Here is a 24,985-nt window from a genome sequence, read left to right on the forward strand (position 1 = left end):
AGAAAATACAACTTTGAAAATATTCCAGAGTGCCTTTTGTATACAATTAGGGAAAAACATTTAAAAAATTCATAAAACATAAGAAAAATGTAAAAAATTGGGACAGCTCCAGGTTTAGTTAATTCAGTGATTCAATCATACATGGTTTTATTTTTTCTATTTGTTGATTTTATCTTTTCATTTTGTTCCTTAGTGCATCAGTTTTTTCTTAATGATTGTAAGACCCTGCTATTGTTCATTTCGCACTGAAAAATGTTCATCAAAAGAAAAGGGTCATTTGTCCCTATGCATCTTTAAGAGCAAGGAAACGTATCAGAATTCTAGATCTTTTTTCCCCTTTCTGTCTCATTGACAAAAATTTTATCAAATTATTATTACTTCACTAATCTCTCCAGAAGTGAATGAATTGATCACAATTAGCATAACATCCCAATCATAACTAGTTAATACAGGTTTAGAATGAAAACATTCTCTGGAGTATATGACTCTATGTGTGGGACAAAGTTTTGAACCAAATCAGGAAGAAGGGGGGTAGTTGGAGTAGTCAACCAGTGTCTGCAATAAGATTTGTCTCTCATTACACATGCAATAAATTGGAAAGTTACTTATGGTTGCAGTAGTGCAATCTAGGGTTTACGTTCATAAACTAAAATCTGAAAGAAAATTCTCTAAAATATCTGAAGAAAAACAGACAAGGTTCCATCTGTCTTCCAGAAGATGAATGAAGAGAATATGGAACATAATACTTTATATGATTATTTGAACATCATTTGAAGCATGAGAAAGTAGTATCCCAAATAATTTTAGATCACTTACAAAAGATGTAAATAAATTCCTTGGACATGTGTTTCACAGCTTTTTAAAACCTAAATATTGGCCTTCATTTATTCTTCCTATTTTGTCAGCCATATTGTTAGTTCCTCAAAAATCTGTGGTCACACCATCATTTGTACTAATTGATGCTTGATTCTAATGATGTTTGATTCTTTTGCTACACAGAAAAGCAAATTTTCCATCAATGGCAAAAGAGGCACTTTAGTGTTAGACTATTCTTGGAGAAAGGATGGGATAATCAATTGAGTTTCTCTCCCAATAGAGAAAGTCAAATAGCATTAGATAGTATGTCTGCAACTAAACGTTAGAGATCTGATACTGAAACATGAAATTTCTTAAACCTCCCTAAGGTCCATGAATCAATTAGCCTTTTATTTTCCAGGTGGGATGAGAATTAAGAATAATTAGAATATTAGCCAGAATGTTACTCTTATCCATGGTAGCCATGGCTGGGTTCCATCAGAATTAGCATTTTTGATGAGGTATAAGCTCTATTCACAAGTCAATCAATGTAATACACTATATTAACAAAAGGAAAGATTAAAATCACATGATCATCTCAATAGTTGAAGAAAAATCATTTGACAAAATTCAACATCCATTTATGATAAAAAAAAACTCTTGATAAAGTTGGTATAGAGGAAATAATCTTTAAAAGTAAAGGCTACTTATGAGGCATCCACAGGTAACTTCATATTCAATTGTGAAATGCTAAGCACATTTTTTTTAAGATCAAAAACAATACAAAGATGTTTACTCTCACCGTTTCTGGTTAACATTGTATTGTACATACTAGAAACAGTGATCAGACAAAGAAAAAGAAATAAAAGGGATCCACTTTGGAAGGAAAGAAGTAGAAGTCACTATATGCAAATGACATGACACTGTATATAGAAAACATAAAAAATGCTAATAAAGATTATTAAAACTAATAACAAATTCAATAAATTTGCAGAGTATAAGATTAATATACAGAAACATATTGCTTTTCTGTACACTAATAATAAACTATCAGAAAGAGGAAACAAGAAAACAATCTCATTTCCAATCACATAAAGAAAGAAAACATCTAGGAATAAATTTAACTGTAGAGATAAAAGATCTATTCTTTGAAAACTATGAGGCATTGATAAAGGGAATTGACAGCAATACAAACAAATGGAAAGACAATCCATGATCATGGATTAGAAGAATTCAGATCAGATCAGATCAGATCAGTCGCTCAGTCGTGTCCGACTCTTTATGACACCATGAATTGCAGCACGCCAGGCCTCCCTGTCCATCACCAACTCCCGGAGTTCACTCAGACTCACGTCCATCGAGTCAGTAATGCCATCCAACCATCTCATCCTCTTCTTCCCCTTCTCCTCCTGCCCTCAATCCTTCCCAGCATCAGAGTCTTTTCCAATGAGTCAACTCTTCACATGAGGTGGCCAAAGTCCTGGAGTTTCAGCTTTAGCGTCATTCCTTCCAAAGAAGTCCCAGGGCTGATCTCCTTCAGAATGGACTGGTTGGATCTCCTTGCAGTCCAAGGGACTCTCAAGAATCTTCTCCAACACCACAGTTCAAAAGCATCAATTCTTTGGTGCTCAGCCTTCTTCACAGTCCAACTCTCACATCCATACATGACCACAGGAAAACCCATAGCCTTGACTAGACGGACCTTTGTTGGCAAAGTAATGTCTCTGCTTTTCAATATGCTATCTAGGTTGGTCATAATTTTCCTTCCAAGGAGTAAACGTCTTTTAATTTCATGGCTGCAGTCACCATCTGTAGTGATTTTGGAGCCTAGAAAAATAAAGTCGGACACTGTTTCCACTGTTTCCCCATCTATTTCCCATGAAGTGATGGGACCGGATGCCATGATCTTCGTTTTCTGAATGTTGAGCTTTAAGCCAACTTTTTCACTCTCCACATTCACTTTCATCAAGAGGCTTTTGAGTTCCTCTTCACTTTCTGCCATAAGGGTGGTGTCATCTGCATATCTGAGGTTATTGATATTTCTCCCAGCAATCTTGATTCCAGTTTGTGTTTCTTCCAGTCCAGCGTTTCTCATGATGTACTCTGCATATAAGTTAAATAAACAGGGTGACAATATACAGCCTTGACGTACTCCTTTTCCTATTTGGAACCAGTCTGTTGTTCCATGTCCAGTTCTAACTGCTGCTTCCTGACCTGCATACAAATTTCTCAAGAGGCAGGTCAGGTGGTCTGGTATTCCCATCTCTTTCAGAATTTTCCACAGTTTCTTGTGATCCACACCGTCAAAGGCTTTGGCATAGTCAAAAAAGCCCAAAATAGATGCTTTTCTGGAACTCTCTTGCTTTTTCCATGATCCAGTGGATGTTGGCAATTTGATCTCTGGTTCCTCTGCCTTTTCTAAAACCAGCTTGAACATCAGGAAGCTCACAGTTCACATATTGCTGAAGCCTGGCTTGGAGAATTTTGAGCATTACTTTACTAGCGTGTGAGATGAGTGCAATTGTGTGGTACTTTGAGAATTCTTTGGCATTGCCTTTCTTTGGGATTGGAATGAAAACTGACCTTTTCCAGTCCTGTGGCCACTGCTGAGTTTTCCAAATTTGCTGGCATATTGAGTGCAGCACTTTCACAGCATCATCTTTCAGGATTTGGAATAGCTCAACTGGAATTCCATCACCTCCACTAACTTTGTTCATAGTGATGCTTTCTAAGGCCCACTTGACTTCACATTACAGGATGTCTGGCTCTAGGTCAGTGATCACACCATTGTGATTATCTGGGTCATGAAGATCTTTTTTGTACAGTTCTTCTGTGTATTCTTGCCATCTCTTCTTAATATCTTCTTCTTCTGTTAGGTCCATACCATCTCTGTCCTTTATTGAGCTCATCTTTGCATGAAATGTTCCTTTGGTATCTCTAATTTTCTTGAAGAGATCCCTAGTCTTTCCCATTCTGTTGTTTTCCTTTATTTCTTTGCATTGATTGCTGAAGAAGGCTTTCTTATTTCTTCTTGCTATTCTTTGGAACTCTGCATTCAGATGCTTATATCTTTCCTTTTCTCCTTTGCTTTTCACTTCTCTTCTTTTCACAGCTATTTGTAAGGCCTCCCCAGACAGCCATTTTGCTTTTTTGCATTTCTTTTCTATGGGAATGGTCTTGATCCCTGTCTCCTGTACAATGTCACGAACCTCATTCCGTAGTTCATCAGGCACTCTATCTATCAGAACTAGGCCCTTAAATCTATTTCTCACTTCCACTGTATAATCATAAGGGTTTTGATTTAGGTCATACCTGAATGGTCTAGTGGTTTTCCCCACTTTCTTCAATTTAAGTCTGAATTTGGCAATAAGGATATCATGGTGTGAGCCACAGTCAGCTCCTGGTCTTGTTTTTGCTGACTATATAGAGCTTCTCCATCTTTGGCTGCAAAGAATATAATCAATCTGATTTCAGTGTTGACCATCTGGTGATGTCCATGTATAGAGTCTTCTCTTGTGTTGTTGGAAGAGGGTTTTTGCTATGACCAGTGCATTTTCTTGGAAAAACTCTATTAGTCTTTGCCCTGCTTCATTCTGTATTCCAAGGCCAAATTTGCCTGTTACTTTAGGTGTTTCTTGACTTCCTACTTTTGCATTCCAGTCCCCTATAATGAAAAGGACATCTTTTTTGGGTGTTAGTTCTAAAAGGTCTTGTAGGTCTTCATAGAACCATTCAACTTCAGCTTCTTCAGCATTACTGGTTGGGGCATAGACTTGGATTATCATGATATTGAATGGTTTGCCTTGGAAACGAACAGAGATCATTCTGTCATCTTTGAGATTGCATCCAAGTACTGCATTTCGGACTCTTTTGTTGACCATGATGGCCACTCCATTTCTTCTGAGGGATTCCTGCCCACAGTAGTAGATATAATGGTCATCTGAGTTAAATCCACCCATTCCAGTCCATTTTAGTTCGCTGATTCCTAGAATGTCGACTTCACTCTTGCCATGTCTTGTTTGACCACTTCCAATTTGCCTTGATTCATGGACCTGACATTCCAGGTTCCTATGCAATATTGCTCTTTACAGCATCGGACCTTGCTTCTATCACCAGTCACATCCACAGCTGGGTATTGTATTTGCTTTGGCTCCATCCCTTCATTCTTTCTGGAGTTATTTCTCCACTGATCTCCAGTAGCATATTGGGCACCTACTGACCTGGGGAGTTTCTCTTTCAGTATCCTATCATTTTGCCTTTTCATACTGTTCATGGGGTTCTCAAGGCAAGAATGCTGAAGTGGTTTGCCATTCCCTTCTCCAGTGGACCACATTCTGTCAAATCTCTCCACCATGACCCGCCCATCTTGGGTTGCCCCATGCGCATGGCTTAGTTTCATTAAGTTAGACAAGGCTGTGGTCCTAGTGTGATTAGATTGACTAGTTTTCTGTGAGTATGGTTTCAGTGTGTTTGCCCTCTGATGCCCTCTTGCAACACCTACCGTCTTACTTGGGTTTCTCTTACCTTGGGCGTGGGGTATCTCTTCATGGCTGCTCCAGCAAAGCGCAGCCATTGCTCCTTACCTTGGATGAGGGGTATCTCCTCACCGCCGCCCTTCCTGACCTTCAACGTGGGATAGCTCCTCTAGGCCCTCCTGTGCCCTACTGTTAAAATGTGCACACTACTCAAAGCAATCTACAAATTTAATGCAATCCCTATCAAAATACCCATGACATTTTTCACAGAAATACAACAAATAATCCTAAAATTTGTATGGAAGCACAAAAGACTCTGAGTAGCCAAAGAAATCTTGAGGGGGCAAAAAAAAAAAAAAAAAAAAGCTAGAGGTTTCATGCTCCCTGACTTCAGACTATACTGCAAAGTTACAGTAATTAAAACAATATGTTCCTGGCATGAAAGCAGAGTCATAGATCAATGGAGCAGAATATACAGGCCAGAAAAAAATTCACACACATAAGGTCAATTAATTTACAACAAAGGAGGCAAACTATACAATGGAGAAAAGTTTCTTTGATAAATGATGCTATGAAAATCTGACAGGTATGTTAAAGAATCAAACTGGACTACTTTCTCACATGGTATACAAAACTAAACTCAAAATGAATTAAAGGCCTAAATACAAGACCTGAAAGCACAAAGAAAGAAGATAATATAGGTAGTACACTCTTTAACATAGGTCTTATCAATATCTTTTTGGATCTGTCTCCACAGGCAAGGGAAAAAATAGCAAAAATAAGCAAATGGAACCTACTCAAACTAGAAAGCTTTAGCACAGAGAAGCAAACCATCAACAAACAAAAAGGCAAATTACAGAATGGAGAAGATATTTGCCAATGATACATTTGATAAAAGGTTACTATCCAAAATATATAAAGAACTCATACAATGCAATATCAAAAACAAACAACCAACTTGATTAAAAACTAGGCAGGAGACCTAAATATGTATTTTTGCAAAGAAGATACACAGATGGCCAACAAGCACATGAGAAGATACTCAACATCACTAATCATCAGGCAAATGAAAATTAAAACCACAATGAGGACTTCACTGGTGGCTCAGTTGTAAAGAATCCACCTGCCAATGCAGGAGACACCTGTTCAGTCTCTGGGCTGGGAAGATCACACATGCTGCAGAGCAACTAAGTCTGTGCCCCACAACTAATGAGTCTGTGCTCTAATGCCTGGGAGCTTCAACTACTGAACCCACGCGCCACAAATACTGAAGTCCAAGTGCCCTAGAGCCCATGCTCTACAACAAAAGAAGCCACTTCAATGAGAGGCCCTCGCACCAAAACTAGAGAGTAGCCCCCACTTGTTGCAACTGTAGAAAACTGGCTTGCAACAACAAAGACCCAGCCCAGCCATTAATAAATAAGTAAACTTAATCTATAAAAAATAAAATCACAATGAGATATCACCTCACATCTGTCAAAATAGTAGTAAATAAATAAATAAGTAAATAAAAAGGACAACAAATAATTGTTGACAAGGATGTGGAGAAATGGAAACTCCAGAACACCAATAGAATATAAATTGATACAGCCACTATGGAAAACAGTATAGATTTTCCTCAAAATATTAAAAATAGGAGTACCATGTGATCCAGCAATTCCACTCCTGGAGTTATATCCAAAGAAAAGGAAAACACTTATTTGAAAAGAGATATCCCCTTTAATGTTCATAGTAGCATTATTTGCTGTACTGTTCCAAGTCACTTCAGTCATGTCCTACTATTGCAAACCCATGGACTGTAGCCCGCCAGGCTCCTCTGTCCATGGGATTCTCCAGGCAAGAATACTGGAGTGGGTTGCCATGTCCTCTTCCAGGGGATCTTCCTAACCCTGGGATGGAACCCGCATCTCTTATTTCTGCTGCATTGGCAGGCAGGTTCTTTATCACTAGTGCCACCTGGGAAGCCCAGCACCATTATTTACAAAAGTCAAAATATGGAGGCAACCTAAGTGAAATGAGGGGAAGGGCAAGTGAAGAAAGGAAGTGAGATATATAAGCTATAAGGTATAAACACATAAGATACACAGAAGTGATTTACAGCATAGGGAATATAGCCAATTGAAAAAAAAACTTATGTGGTATCTAATAGAAATATTGAATCATTATGTTGTACACTTGAAACTAATATTTTGAGTAATCTCACTTCAATAAAAAATCTAAATAATATTGTTTTTAATAATGTATTTTTGTGAAATAATTTGAACTTTCCAAGTGGGTTTTATTTAATTATCAGTGGATAAATTCAACCTGAAAATAGCTTCAATATTTATTGATCAAGACACTTTGTTAAATACCCTTGATAAGACTATGAAAAAAGGTGGGCGGTTAATTCTTATAGATTCCTATATATTTAATAAACATTTAACCTCTGATTTAGTTAAGTTAAATCTTAATCAAATTATGATAACACAGTATGTTATGAAAAAAGGGTATCAAACAACACCCTCTACAAACATAGAAAAAAGAAAATTAAAATATGCTAGTAAAGTGTGTCTGAAACCTTTCTAGCAAAAGACTTCTTTTAATCAGGAGATACACAGATTCAAATGGTACCTGATTTCAACATGTTTAGCACCTTATTTAATTTGAGGAAATGTGTTTGAAGCATTCAGACAGGACTACATTTATTTTGACACTGAAAACTGCACAAGAAGTCTCCATTTTCCATAAGACAATGTGAGAAACTAAATCATAGGCTGATAGATGATATTTTGACAGCCTAACTAACCAGTATTTCAACCATATTACTAAACATAACATTTTAAAAACAATCCAGAATGAAAGTTGATATTAAATTTGATCCAAAAGGGAAAAAGCACTCAATTCAAGCCCTGTGCAATGGTTTATGTCAGATCATTGCTAGTCTGTACCAGAAATTTGTGTCAGTCACGTTTTTCGAAACTTTTCACATCATATGTATTTGTGTGTTAGTCGCTCAGTCATGTCCAACTCTTTGTGACCCCATGGACTGTAGCCCTCCAGGATCCTCTGTCCACCGGATTTTCCAGACAAGAATACTGGAGTGGGTTGCTATTTCCTCCTCCAGGGGATCTTCCCAATCCAGAGATTGGGAATCTGCTGCATTGCAGGCAGATTCTTTACCTTCTGAGCCGCCAGGGAAGCTCATCATATAGATGCTACATAAAACTCAAGTTGGACAAAAATCAGGAAAGAAAAGAAAAATCAAACTCACATTTTATGTACTTGAATTATTTGATATATTTTGATGCATTTTAAGAATGAAAATATTCCTAATTTAAAAAAAAACTATCTCTGATTCTAAATAGAATAGCATATACAATAGTTGTAATGTTACATCATAAGAGACAGTTTTCCAGACTTTCTAAGGTCTAGATGGCAAATATGTGACTATCAGTCAGCAGTAGAGTCTCCAGTGTCCATGACAGATAGCACTATATCATCAGAGCAGAGTTTTTCAGCTGAAGCCAAATATGTTTTCAGAACATACATGGCACTCCAGACACTATTACTATTCTATTCTGTTATTTGAAATTTGCCATCCTAAAATTAGGCAAATACTAGTTCTGTGAGTGTCTAAATATTGTCAAAGTGAATCTGATATTGATTTTTAAAATATTTTTAGTATTAAATATTTTATTTTTGCATTTGCCCATAATGTTTACTAGGCTATTGCCAAGATCCAGAAAAGGATTCAAACTTGAAAAAGAAAGAAAAGTGAGCATATTTGTGAATAGGCTAATTAAAAGAAAACCGTTAATTATATGCATTTCTAAAACTTATGTTTTTAAAATAATGTATTAGAAGACAGTTAAGATATAAAAATTAACTTAAAAAGTAAACCTAAACAACCCATAAAAGTATTAATTATTTGGCATAATATGAAAACACATTTATCATTCTCTCTGAGTATTGGATTAAAATATTAAACCACAAGTATGAGTTAACAAAGATACCTGGGGACTTAAAATACCATCTATGATCCACTGGGCAGCGTGAGGATTTGTAGAGCCTTGACAGAATCTTTTTCTCACTGTCTTTCAGTAGGTCTGCAGTGCCGTCTTTTGATTATTTCCATATTTCCTGAATGTACCATTGGCGTAACCATAATTGGCAACTGGTACAAACTCAACAATGGTTGCCTGACTCATGGAGTAAGAGTGGTTATGGAAGAGAACCAACATGGAGACCCCCTGCAATGCCACCTCCACCCCAGCCCCACTAGGTTTCCTTCCCTCCTACACTACACAAACCAAAACAAAAGGAACTTATTGAGTAGTACCACCACCGCAAAACAAAGATGCTAAAGGTGATGCTGTCTACCAAGTGCTCACTCTCCTTTTGGCTGGTGCAAAATCTAGGTGGGTTTTGGGAATGACTGCAGGTTATTATAAACTTTAGGAAGGTAGTGATTTCAACTGCGATTTTCATTTCTGATATGGGTCTATGAGAGCATAGATATTCCATAGCCTCTTGTATGCTGTATGTAGTTATTGACTTAGAAGCCATTTTCTCTATCTATATTAATAAGGACAATCAGAAGTAGATCACTTTCACCTGGATAGAGTAGTACATCTTCACTATTTTAAATTACATTTATACCAATATGTATTCGGTCATCATGTAAGTGGTAGGATCTTGAGACTTTTGATATGTCACAGAACTCCAAGCTCATTCATCCTTTCTATGAAAATACGCTAATTTGCCTTGAGAAACAAGAACTCATAAGTATCTTAAATATTTTAGAAATGTACAGATATGCTAGAAGGTTATATGATAAGTTGAAAGAAATTCCAGGCACCTGTCACATCAGTGCAATGATGTTCCATTTTCTGGGGCTTGTTTGGAATAGATTTGCCATACTTCCCTGGTGGCTCAGACAGTAAAAGCATCTGTCTACACATATGCGGGAGACCCGGGTTCGATCCCTGGGTTGGTCAGATTCCCTGGAGAAGGAAATGGAAATCCACTCCAGTACTATTGCCTGGAAAATCCCACGGACAGAGGAGCCTGGTAGGCTACAGTCCATGGGGTCGCAAAGAGCCGGACACAACTTCACTTTCACTTTCATGTAAAGGTAAATTGCTGTACTTTGTACTGTCTACCACAAAAAAAGAGGCATAGTGGGATTTTTGGATTTTGGAGGCAACATGTACCACATTTGGGTACACTGTTCTGATCATTTTGCTGAGCAAACTACAAGGGTTCTTGTTTGGAGTAGGACTCATAAAAAGAGAGAGTTCCTCAAGTCCAGGCTGCTGTGTAAACTACCTAAGACTTGAGTATCATGACCAATGATACTTTAAGTGTCTTTTGCACTTATGGATGCTTTATGGAGACTCTGCTGAGCTCCAGTAAGGGAAACATTGGGCAGATCCATAATTCAGAGCAGTGTCTTGTCATCCTTTGTCAGTAACGATTCTCCTTTTGAGAAGCAGCTCCTAGCTAATGACTGTTAAAGACTGAACATCTGGCTATAAGACATCAAACAAATATTAGGCCTAAGTTTCCTTCACCAACTCAACATTTTCTGTTCCAATAAATAAATAAATTAGACATGCACTGCCATTGAATTGGGATCATATATGAAAGACACGGTCCAACTATAATGGAACTGGAAGACATGCAAATTGCACAAATAGTTGGCTCAAACATCCACAGGACCTTCCTTTGTTGGTTTGTTACCCTTCTTTGACCTCTCCTTTGGTGTTTGGCTAGTTCTTGCAGCCAGGTAACAAAAGATAATATTTGGAGGTCTGGTTTATGGAGGGATCTGTATGGTATGTTGATACTAGCCAACATTGGATACATACTGTCCTATTGATGGTCACACAAACGGTCAACAGCAGAACACATATTCATCTGGGGCAGAGAAATGGCACTGGTTGCCTGGTCTAGAGTCAATAATGTATTGAGAATGCCAGGCATTCTCTAGTATAAGATGCCAAGTTTAGTTCAATCATCTCTCCAAAATGTTCCTTTTAGGTCCAAACATGAGAAAGACATTTCAGAATATACTAGTAAGCAGAGCAGACTCACATGTCACATGAATCTCTGTGTTTAGATTGACAACCACTTTATAGTTTTCCCAAGGACAATTGTTGTTTTTTTTATCATTTTTTATGACTTGAGAACTTATTGTAGTAGTTTTCCTCAACTGAAGAATGATTATTATATGAAGAAAATAATGTCCAAATGACATTTCTTTAAAGAAGAATGTTGTCATTACTCAATTCTTATACTTTTTTTGTGTTTTTAAACATTATTTATTTATTTGTCTATTTATTTATTATTTTTATTTTTGTCTGCACTTGGTGTTTAGTGCCGCATGCAGACTTTCTCTAGCTGGGGTGCACGGGCCTCTCACTTCTGTGGCTTCTCTTGTGGAGCATAGGTTCTAGGAGCAGACTTCAGTGTGGAACAACTAGTGCGTGGGTTTAGTTGCTCCTCGGCATGTGGAATCTTCCCAGACCTGGAATCAAACTCTTGTCCCCTTCATTGGTTGGTGGAGTCTTAACCACTGGAACACTAGGAAACCTTTTTCATTTCCTTTTTAAATACAGAATTTTTTTTAAATTTTATTTTATTTTTAAACTTTACATAATTGTATTAGTTTTGCCAAATATCAAAATGAATCCACCACAGGTATACATGTGTTCCCCATCCTGAACCCTCTTGCCTCCTCCCTCCCCATTCCATCCCTCTGGGTTGTCCCAGTGCACCAGCCCCAAGCATCCAGTATCGTGCATCGAACATGGACTGGCAACTCGTTTCATACATGATATTTTACATGTTTCAATGCCATTCTCCCAAATCTTCCCACCCTCTCCCTCTCTCACAGAGTCCATAAGACTGTTCTATACATCAGTGTCTCTTTTGCTGTCTCGTACACAGGGTTATTGTTACCATCTTTCTAAATTCCATATATATGCGTTAGTATACTGTATTGGTGTTTTTCTTTCTGGCTTACTTCACTCTGTATAATAGGCTCCAGTTTCATCCACCTCATTAGAATGGATTCAAATGTATTCTTTTTAATGGGTGAGTAATACTCCATTGTGTATATGTACCATAGCTTTCTTATCCATTCATCTGCTGATGGACATCTAGGTTGCTTCCATGTCCTGGCTATTATAAACAGTGCTGCGATGAAAAAAAATAAATAAATAAAATAGATAAATACAGAATTTTATAATACATACTGTGACAGACCATGATGTTCAAACATAAGAAACTATTATTAATTTTTATCTTGTTATGCTCATTATAGTATATAGATTTATCACAGATTAACTAGTGTGCTATTATTGTTGTTATTTAGTCGCTAAGTTGTGTCTGTCTCTTTGTGACCCCATGGATGGTAGCCCACCAGGCCCCTCTGTCCATGGATTTCCACAGGTGTCCATACTGGAGTGGGTTGCCACTTCCTTCTCCAGGGCATCTTGCTGACCCAGGGACTGAACCCATGTCTCCTTCATTGCAGGTGGATTCTTTACCACTGAACCACCAGAGAAGCCCAGTATGGTATCATTAGACATTTAATTTGTTTTTTGTAATTTTACTACTATAAAATCACCACAATAAGTATATTTGTATTCATCCCTTATATATAGTAAATCTATATCTTTATATACAGTAACAAGTAGCACCTTAGAATAAAAATTTAAAAAATTTCAAGTTAACATGTAAGGGAATATATAACATTTTAAAATGCTTGCATTAAAATATAGATTATTATCAATAAATTATATATATAAGATATTAAAATAACTATTCAGTGATATAATTTGTCTCTTTATTCAATTCTTTTACATCCCTCAGTAAGGCCCTGTAATTCTTTTTATGTAAATTTTTATGTATCTCTTTTTATACTTATTCCTAACTATGTCATATTTTTGTTGCTATTATGAATGGATTTTCTATTTTATTTTCTGTTCAAATTAGTTGTTAGTGGCATAAAAAAGCTATTGATTCTTACATACTTATTTAAAAATAGACACCTTTTTGAAAAGTTTTATTATTCAAATATTTTTACTAGAATAAAATATCTTTATTTCAGTAGGCAATGCAAATTGTATTTGATCTCAGTGTTCTTTGCCTTTTCACTGTAGATATTCATATTTCCATATATATTTTTAAAGAAAAAAAGATAAAAAATGAAAATAACTTGTGTAGGTATAAAATTCTTGGGTCACAATATTTTCCTCAGACTCTGATTTAATCCCAGTTTTGCCAAATTATTTTCAAGTCTAGTACTGAGAGAGAAAAATTTTCATAATGTCCTATACAATTTCCTGATTTGAGTGGACTTTAGTTAGCATTCCTTTGCCCTCTTGTAATGACTTTTTCCCCTGCTCCTACCATCCATTTCAATTACTATAACTTCTGAAGTTTATAGTAAACTTCAATCCTGCTTCCAAGGATTTTTCTATTGATGGAATCTATCCTAGGGACCCATACATCCCATCACTACTGCTATTGGTTCAATGTGCTCAGTTCTTTTTAGGAGGATGTTTTTCCTATGTGTTGAAAGAGATGACCAGAATATTTGGAAACTTGCCCTGTTTGCCTCAGAGATTTTTACCTGGGGTGTTAAGGTCAAGTTTCTGTTATAGACAGAGTGCTAGTTATGTAGGACTTGCAACAGAGAGGAAAGTGAAACATGCTAATTTTTAACTTTTTAACGTAAGCCATGGACTTTCATGGTGGCTCAGTGGTAAAGAATCTGCCTGCCAATTTAGGAGATGCAGGTTTGATGCCTGGGTTGGGAAGATCCCCTGGAGAAGGAAATGGCAACGCACTCCAGTGTTCTTGCCTGGGAAACCCATGGACAGAGGAGCCTGCTGGGCTCTAGTCCATGGGTTTGCAAAGAATTGGACACAACTTAGTGACTAAACAACAACAACAACATTTTGTGAGTATTACATGATGCAAAGCTGAAACCATGTTCCAGGTCCACTAGGTGAAAATGAGATGATGAACTAAGACTTCTGAGCTTATCTGTAATTTAAAAATTAAAGAACAGAGAGTTGAACAGACTTTTCAGAACTGGCAGTATTTTTACACGTGAGAGAGGTAGTCTATACTTTTCTGGGTGGAAGGAAATTCTGTGAATCATTGAGTTAAAATCAAATTGGGAAAAAGGTCGATTGAGGGATTCATTTTTCATTAAATATATAAGTCTCACCCCTTTCCTTACATTTTAAAGAGGTTGTTTTGGTTGCTACATTTTTGTTTCCTTTCTACCTAGTTCTGCTTTTCTGTCATGGCTTACAATATCATCTTTCAAAGACAATGCTGAAAGTTCTCTGGGGACTTGTGTTGCTTTATTGAGTAATCTTTGATCAGATTGTAATGGAAATCCCTGCAGGTGATATAAAATGTGTACATATATTTGAATACATAAAATATGTGTTTTTTTATTTCATCCATCTTTGACATTTCTAAATATGGACTTATTTAGCATGTTGGCCTCCAAACAACAGACTCATCTTGGGGGCATATTTCAAAAGAGTGATGATTTTAAAAATTGATGATGAAAATAATTGGATTTATAAATTCTTTGAAAATCAGGGATCCTGTCTCAACAGCAATAGTAAAAACTGCTACTGAAGTATACAGAAACTGAGACTAAAGATGTATAATGTCCTTGTTCTATTAAATATGTTTTAAATTGTGTTAACCATCATGATATTCACAAGCTAGGATGGCTTAAATGTTTAATACTAGTATGGTTGTTTATTTAAACTGAGAGATAATTTGTATATAAAAGAAATATGTGATTCTACCTCTATTGACATTTATAAGTCCAACGAGCCTAGATTTTATGCATATATTATGTGTTCTTATATAGGTTCATATTACGTTTTGACAGAAGAGCAGGGATACAAAAAATTAGGGTTATCCATTTGTTCAGATGTCACTCATTAAATTATCATTTTTTACCCCTAAGGCTGTATTTACACTTGGATTGTTAGATGGGGTGTGCTGAAGAACAATCTCTAGGATTTGAAACAATTGCAAATAGCCATATTATGATAAGCAGTCGGAGCCAATAAGCTGCTTCAAAGCAATTCCCTTCTGTTTTCTTGTGAAAACAAAAGTGATAGTGAGGGTTTTAAAACTCCTTTTCAGAAAAAAAAAAAAAATAGGCAAACAAATAAATTGCCACCAACACAATGCAAATAAAAATACTTGAGATTACATTTCTGAGCTCCTATTTTATGTTATATCTTCTTTTTTGAGATGGTCAGTCAGTTATGCCCACAAGAAATAACATAGGAAGGGTACCAGAAAACACAGTTTACTATAGTCTTAGTTCCTAGAGAAACAGAGTTACCACATGCCACAAGGGACCACACATGGAGGGGGTTGGGGTGCCAAGGAATGGGGCTCGACCAAGCAGATCCAGGATCCATGGACAAATACCTTAATTGAAGGGCACAGTAGAGTACACAAGAAAAGGGATGAGAAGATTTCATTGGTGGTTTGAATGTCACTAGGTGACGGGCAGTCGAGGACAGAAAGGAGAACTTGTGATGTGGATGGGCTAGCCCCATCCTTGGAGAAGGAAGTAGCAAGCCACTCCAGTGTTCTTGCCTGGAGAATCCCAGGGACGGGGGAGCCTGGTGGGCTGCCGTCTATGGGGTCGCACAGAGTCGGACACGGCTGAAGCGACTTAGCAGCAGCAGCCCCATCCTACCGGTGCGTCAGATCTCTTGGGAGGGTCTGCATACTCTATTTTCAGGCATGTATATGTAGCAGGCAAAAAATTATGAAGTTTCAAAAGTTTATTGAACACTGTAACACTCCTAAAAATTAGAAAGATACCTAGACAGTATATTAAAAAGTAGAGACATCATTTTGCTGACAAAGGTCCATAGAGTCAAAGCTATGGTTTTTCCAGTAGTCATGTACAGATGTGAGAGTTGGACCATAAAGGAGGCTGAGCATGGAAGAATTGAAGCTTTTGAATTGTGGTGCTGGAGAAGACTCTTTAGAGCCCCTTGGACTACAAGAAGATCAAACCAGTGAATCCTAAAGAAAATAAACACTGAATATTCACTGGAAGGACTGATGCTGAAGCTGAGGCTCCAATACTTTGACCACCTGTTGCGAAGAGCTGACTCATTGGAAAAGACCCTGTTGCTGGGAAAGATTGATGGCAGGAGGAGAATGGGGCAATAGAGGATGGATAAGAAGGTTGGATGGCATCACTGACTCAGTGGACATGAGTTTGAGGAGATAGTAAAGGAGAGGGAAAACCGGTATGCTGCAGTTCATGGGGTGGCAGAGTCGGACAAGACTTAGCCACTGAACAACAACAAAGGTTACCATACTAATAACATAGTGTGTTCAGGGCCCTCAAGACCATCCTCACATTCAATTGTTCACTAGAAAGATTCATAGAACTCAGAAAAGTTGTTACACCTATTGGTTATGGTTTATTACAGTGAAATGATACAGATCAAAATCAGCAAAAGAAAAAGGCATATGGGTAGAGTCCAGGAGACACCAGGCACAAGCTTTCAGTGGTCATCTCCCACTGGAGTCATGTGAATAGTACTTAATGATTCAAACAGTGACGCATACCAACACACATGGAATATAGCCAACCAGGGAAGTTGACCCAAGTGTTAGTCCCCAGGGATTTTACTGATTGTAGATAAGTAATCAGATATACCTGGCTGATCTTAGGTATTCAGTCTCCAGTCACGCCTAAGGTCAAACTGGTTTTTCATGGCCTAAGATTCCCACCATAGATCACACTGTAATCAAAAACTATATGATATATATTAAGGCCCAGGTTAAACAAGGATACTGTTATGAGGCAACATATTCCAAGGCTTAGAAGCTGTCTCCTAGAAACAGGTCAAGGGCCAGACTTTTCTTAATAATGTGCAGGGCTTGAACACCCCAGATCTGCTAGTCACCATTTTTTAAACTTTACTGAGGTATAGTGAAAGTGAAAGTGAAGTCGCTCAGTTGTGTCCAACTCTTTGTGACTCCGTGGACTGTAGCCTACCAGGCTCCTCCGTCCATTGGATTCTCCAGGCAAGAATACTGGAGTGGATTGCCATTTCCTTCTCCAGGGGGTCTTCCCAACCCAGGGATCGAACCCAGGTCTCCCGCATTGCAGGCAGATGCTTTAACCTCTGAGCCACCAGGGAAGCACTGATATACAAAAGTTGTATACATTTAATGTAAAAATCTTGATGAATTTGAATGTCTGCTTACACTTGTAATACCATTACCACAACTAAAGTACTAACAAACCATCACCTCCAAAATTTCCTTGAGTTCTTTTATGTTTTGCTTTTCTTTATTTCTGGTAGGACATAGCATAAAATCTATCCTCTCTCTATATTTTAAAGTGCAAAAACTGTATTGTTATGGGTGCTTTGCTGTACAGCAGCTCTCTAGAACTTATGTAACTGAAAATTTATATCCACTAAAAGGCAATTCCACATTTTACACACACTCTTTTGCCCCTAATAACCACTATTCTATTCTTTGCTTCTATGGATTTGACTATCTTATGTACCTCATATTAATGGAATCATGCAGTATTTGTCCTTCAGCGATTGCTTATTTCACTTTGTAATGTCTTCCAGTTTCATTTATGTTGTTGCAAATGGCAGGATTTCTTTCCTTTTTAAGAAATAATCTTTATGGAATAAATAATATCCCATTTAGAGAATTTTATAAATAATATTGCACTGATTTATACTGTCACATTTTCTTCATCCATTCATCTCTTGATGGCCATTTGTGTTATTTCCATATTATGGCTATCGTAAGTAATGATGAAATGAACAGAGAAGTACAGATAACCCTTTGAGATCTGGATTTTGATTCTTTTAGATATGCACCCAGAAGTGAGATTGCTGGATCAAATGGTGGTTCTATTTTCAATTTTTTTTGAGGAAACTTCATGTTATTTCCATAGTGGCTGCACCATTTGATATTCTTACCAACAGTATATAAGACTTCCTTTTTTTTTCACCTCCTTGCTAACACTATCTTCTGTTTTTTGATAAGAGCTACCCTAACAGATGTGAGGTGACATCTCATTATGGTTTTGCTCTGAATTTCCTTATTAATGAGGCATTTTGAATATCTTTTTGCTTTGTATTTGGTAGCCACATAGCTGTCTTCTTTGGAGAAATGCTACCCAGGTCTTTTGTATATTTTTTTAAAGTCAGGTTATTTGTTTCTTTCCCTATTAGGTTGTGGAAGATTCTTACATATTTTGGATATTAATCCATTATTAGGTAGATTGTTTGCAAATTTTTTCTCCAATCTGTTTGTTATCTTGTCTCTTCATTGTTTTCTCTGCTATGTAGGTTTTTAGTCTTTTATATTTCACTTGTCTATGTTCTGTTTTTTTGCATGTAGCTTTGGTATCAAATCCAAGAAATCATTGCCAAGACCAATATCAAGACATTTTTCTTCTATGTTTTCTCAATAAGTCTTACATTTTAAGGATATTCTTTTAAGTCTTTTATACATTTTGAGTCAATTTCCACATATAGCATTAAAATGGGGCTTCTCCTGTAGTTCAGTGGTAAAGAATCTGCCTGCAATACAGGAGCTGCAGGAGATGAAGGTTTGATTTCTGGGTTGGGAAGATCCTCTGGAAGAGAAAACGGCAACCCACTCCAGTATTCTTGCCTTGAGAATCCCATGGACAGAGGAGGCTGGCGGACTACAGTCCACAGCGTCATAATGAGTCAGATACAATTGAAGCAACTTAGGATGAACACACATAGTGTAAGATATGAGTTCAGTTTCATTCTTTTACGAGTGGGTATGCAGTTTTCCCAACACCACTTGTTGAAGAGACGATCTTATTTCCATTTATGTATTATTGGCACCATTGTTGAGATCAATTACCATGTATATTTGGATTTATTTCTATCCTCTCTGTTCTGTTCCTTTGGTCAATATGTCTCTTTTTAAACTGCTATCATATTATTATTATTATTTTTTACTGTAGCTTTGTGATGTATTTTGAAGTCAGAAAGTGTGATGCTCTCAGCTTTGTTCAAGATTTGTTTTTTTTTTTTGTCTATCTAGGACACGACTTAGCAACTGTACAACAACAAAGATCTTTTATAGTTCCATAGAAATTTAAGTATTTTTTTCTTGTGATGGAATTTTGTTAGGGATTACATTAAATCTATATATCTCTTTGGGTAGTATTGTCATTTTAACAATATTAATCTTATGATCCATGGATACTAAATATCTTTCCATTTATTTATTTCTATTTAATTTGTTTCACCAGTGTTTTATAGTTTTTCAGTACACAGGTCTTTCACTTCCTCATTTAAGTTTATTCTTAAGTATTTTGTTCTTTGATACTGTTATAAATAGGATTATTCCTTTAATTTCCTTTTTATATAGTTGGTGTGTGGAAATAACTGATTTTCACATACTGATTTTGCATCTTGCAATTTTGATGAATTTATTAGTTCTAACAGCTTTTGGCTGAGTCAATATTTCTATGTATAAGATTGTATCATCTGCAAACTGAGACAATTTTACTTTCTTTCCAACTTAGATGGTTTTTATTTCTTTTTCTTGAATAATTGCATTGTCTAGGATTGCCATAAGTGACTATGTTGAATATAAGTAATCAAAGTAGATATCCATGTCTTTTTCTTCTTGTTTTAGAGGAAAAACAGATTTTACTGTTGAGTCAAGATTTGAGGCAGACCCTGTTCTAGATCCAGGGGAACATTATTTAAAATGGTAAGATCACTTTTAAAAATAAAATTTACATTATGCAAGGGGAAGGCACTAAATAAATGAATAAATAAAGAATACAATTTCAGAGTTTGAAATGTAATTAAAATAAAAGGGTATCATGGTATTGATAGAAATTTTGGCTGGAGATTTTATTTTACATTGTTTGATGAGATCAGATAAGATCTCTTTGAGGAAATTATATTTAAGCTGCTGCTGCTGCTATACAGCTATATAAAAATAAGAGAAAACATTAAATTTAGTAATTAAAGCTAACCTGTGACATACACTCATTAATAAGTGTAAGTTACTTAAGAAAATAGGAGAAGCCTAGTGTAGTGAAGGCAGATTTTTGGGGCACATGCATCTTGATCATATGTTGGAGTTGAATAGGAAGAAGGCAAAGTTTTTCTGACAATAGATGTAGAAATGGCTAAAATAACTCTGGATAACAAGATATTTTGTAAATTAAAAAAATGAATAGAAGAATTGTCACTGTAGATTTGGCAATCCCCAGTACTGTTATTTTATATGTTTGTTTTGCAAAATGTAAAATTTTAAAAAGGGCTATAGTACCTTTTTTTTTTTCTTTCATTTGAAGGGTCAAATCTCTGCGCATATATAAGATTATTAGGGAGTGGTAGGAAATAGAGATGGATAATAGGGAACTGAAAATCAGTTTAATGGGTGCCTTCAATGCCAGTAAATGAGGGTTTCTTGGGTGCTTATTATCATATAGGACTAAAGAGGTATTATTGTGTTCTTTGTATTACCACTTAACAGTTAATGGTGGAAAAGAATGAATGGGTCAGGAAGGCAAGAGGCAAACTCCCCAAATTCTTTATAAAATGTGGTAATTATTGCTAAATATGACATTAATGACAAAAATAATGACATTACTAACAGTGTAGCAGCATAATGTGGTATAAAGGGCATAGGCCTAACAGGTCAGTAAATCTATGTCTGCTATTAACTGGTTGTGTGACCATAAATAGGTCACTTTACATCACTTAACTTCAGTTCTTCATTTTTAAATTAACCTTTTAAGGTTCTTCTGAGTTTAAAAATTCTATGATTTAATGTTGAGTGCCTTGTAATAAGATTTAGTTATAATTTGTGTCAAAACTTGCTCAAAAAAAAAAAAAAAAGAATCTGAGAATGAAAGAATTTGCATTTGATAATATTCTAGGTTGTATTTTCTGAGTCTCCTTAAATTATCTATATCCCAGTGCATGTGTCCATTAATAGTCATTGTGGGCCACATACAAAACAGTGGATTTGGTCTTTCTTCTGCTAATTCTGACTTCTCTCCATTTAAAAAACTTTTCTGCATGCCTCATGCAGATTTCAAGACACCATTAAATAACATGAAATAGTTATTTGTGATTTATATTAGATATAGTATTCAAAGAGGTATGTGATTCATGAGTGAATGAGTTATGGGTTGAGGAATCTGATCGACAAATATTTAAAGTAAGAAAAATGTGGAATTGCAAAACTGCCTATAGGTGTCTTGTTGGAACTTTGCCATTGCCATATTGTTAATCTTTCCTCTGCTCTCTCTTCGTCACTTATTATAAAAGGGGATATTCTTCAGAGAACAAGAATCTTTGTATATGTGCCTGACAATAAAAAAGGTAAAAACAAAGTGTTAAGAAATTAAACAGATATCTTCCTTTTTAAAAGATACCTTCCTTTAAAAGAATATATCCTTTTATAATAAGTGATGAAGAGAGAACAGTATGGCAATCGCGAAGTTCCAATAAGACATCTATAGGCAGTTTTGCAATTCCACAATTGTATTTTTTCTTCCTTTAAAAGGTTAAAAACAAAGTGTTAGGAAATTGAGCAGATAGATGGTTTCTTTTCATATCTAAGTTTCACTTTTACTCTGTGGAGAGTAACACACTTTAAGAAGAAACTTGTGCTTCTTAACATATCTCCATTAAGATGATGTTTCTGTCTGTTCAAATGATATATAACTGGGTGGAAGTAAAATTTTTATCATTATCTCAAGAGAGAATAATCAGCTACAATATTTGTGCATTTAAAATATAAGGCAAATTATCAACATATAAATATAATTCACACCAGTACGAATACAGGGTCAAGCAAAGAAGATAATTTTCTGTTAAATTGAATATTATCTGTCTCTTATTATTTAAAATATAGAAAAATAATTTTTTCAAGCAAGCACCCCATTCTAACTCCCTTCTTAACAATTCAAGATTGTTATATTTGAAACGATTTCAGTCTTATACATATGTACCTAGTCAACTTCCCTCTGTGTATGGAATACGTAACATCTACTGAATTCAAGAAATATGATTTCAAACTCTCAATACTCTAGTGCACACATACACACATATTCCCGTAAGTTGTAAATAGCTGTTATCACTTGTTAGGATAACTTAATTAAACTTGCTTATTAAAAACCTTTAATTCGTTAGTGATAAAATCTTGATTAGTACATTTTCCTGCTAGGTGACCTTCTAATTTAATAGAAAATGAATTTTTAAATGGGAAAAAATGCCTGTGGCAGAGATTTTGTGCTAGTGAATAGAGTTTGCAATACACATAGGGACATATTTGAGCCTAATTAGTAAGGGTGCAAATGAATTTTTATTTCATACACCAGAAGTGTCATTGATGAACCACAGTGAGGAATTTGAAATGCATTCAGATTGGCAGTGTGGGACTGAAATCTGTGGGAAAATCACAAGCTAATTCATTGATTGCCTCTTGGAAATTACTGCTGTTAATTGTTAGGTAATTAACATGGAGCTACAATTATATTGGCCTAAGGGGGTGATTAATGTTTCAACATGTCACATTAGCAGCCGCTGGATTTTCAAAGCTTTTCTTTTCACATGGTAAAGGAGACAGATGGTATATTGTCTATGGGTTTTTTTTTTTTTTTTAACTAAAGTTTATGCTGAAAGCAAGTATGTGAATTTCCTGTTCTTGAGCCTCCTTTTATAGATCTAAATTTTAATAAAAGAATTTGATAACTTTCATGAAATAATGTAATATTTGCTAATGATATTCCTGTACTTAAAATATATTTTTAAATAAGAAATTTATTTTAATTTTGTAAAAGCAAAACTGTCTTCAGTTTGAGGAGTCAGCATTTTCTTTATTATTTCTAAATAATTTAGTGATGGTAAGAAGAAAAAGAATTGTACAATAGCATATTTATAACAATCAATATAATTTAAGCAGAAACCAAATGAATCATGCTGAACAGATGCATTTAGTAACAGTAATATAGAGTACATTAATATCTCTGTCTTTCAGCATTTCTTACCTCTGTCACCATTTTTTCTTCTTAAAGCTATGTGTTTTCAATAGTCCAGAACCTACTTTGGCCCCATTCATTGTGGCATGGATTTTTCAGAATTGTCATCTGAAGCAAATTAATCTCTAAACATAAAGGCTAAAAATTTAAGAGATAGAAAAAATAAAAGCAGCTCCTTAATTAGGGAGGACCCATGCAGAAATCAACAATACTTATTAGAAAGTTAGCTTGAGATGTTATAGTATGTGTTAAGAATTTTCTATACCAATACTTTTTTATCTCAATATCATTATGTTAAATCATCACAGAGTTTGGGGTGCAACTATTTTATGATGCAAATAACTATGAAAAATTACATCCAAACTTTAGTTACTTTTATAATTATAAAAATCATTTTTGATCTTGCAAATCTAATTTCATTTGAACATTAATTGACACTTTATTGATACCATGGTACAGACATACTTTCCTACAGTAATATTTTGTAACCCTTCTTTTTTCATTTGGAACCCACTTTGACTGAAATGGTTAAAAAGGTTTCAAAGTATTTTAATTTTTAATGCAAGTCAATGTGGTACATTACATTTTGTAAAAAGATACATTCAATACTAAAACCTAAGTGAGTCGCAAAAAATTCTTAAGGTCTCCAAAGGTGGCTTCAATAAAAACTCAATTAAGACACATTATTTTAAAAAGTAGAATGGATATGTAGCAGTTCAAAGAACAACTTCTTTTATGATTTTTTTTTTCTCTGTGAAAATTTGAGATGTCATCTTTCTTGGTAGCCACATACTGAGGTCTTTGTTGTGACTGCGGGTCTCTAGCTTTTATATTGATTTGCACTACTTCAACAAATGACAGAAATCTTTATTATCTACAGCCAAGCCTTCTATTAACTTTTAATGTCTATTAAAACCAAAAATGTGAAAGAAAACCAGTACTTCTAATTTAGTCTTTTAAAATAGAGAATTACTGAAATCTCAATTTTAGACAAACCTGCATTCAGATCTTTCTGCATTTCTTTTACTTTCCAAATCAATTGCAATTGTTCAAATGCCTATTTTACTACCAAGTTGACATTTCACCTCAGTTCCTCTTTTCTTTGCTTATTATAATTTTAAAAAAAAGCTTGCCATGCTGGAAAGAGTAGAATATGCAGTGAGGCTAAATTAAGTGCATACATTTTTTATTGGTGAAAAACTTTCATCAAATGTCTCTTTTCATTCTGCTTTAATAATAGGTTTAAGGTGAAATAAGGGATTCTGATTTTGATTAGAAATTGTAAGCACTAAGTTAAAATTTGCATTTGAAAGTTCCTTAGGAAAAGTGGAAGACTTTATCTACTTAACTTGGACAGTAGGGGTCACTCTAATTCTTTGAAGATAACGTAATAGGAAGATTATTAGCCACAGACAAGATCGTTCTTAAAGCTACTTTAGGGGCGGGAGAGAAACTTTTCTAAATTAAAAGCTGCTGCTGCTGCTGCTGCTAAGTCGCTTCAGTCGTGTCCGACTCTGTGCGACCCCATAGACGGCAGCCCACCAGGCTTCCCGTCCCTGGGATTCCCCAGGCAAGAACACTAGAGTGGGTTGCCATTTCCTTCTCCAATGCATGAAAGTGAAAAGTG

The sequence above is a fragment of the Bubalus kerabau genome, chromosome 14 (genome assembly GCF_029407905.1).
Source record: "Bubalus kerabau isolate K-KA32 ecotype Philippines breed swamp buffalo chromosome 14, PCC_UOA_SB_1v2, whole genome shotgun sequence".
Lineage (NCBI taxonomy): Eukaryota > Metazoa > Chordata > Mammalia > Artiodactyla > Bovidae > Bubalus > Bubalus kerabau.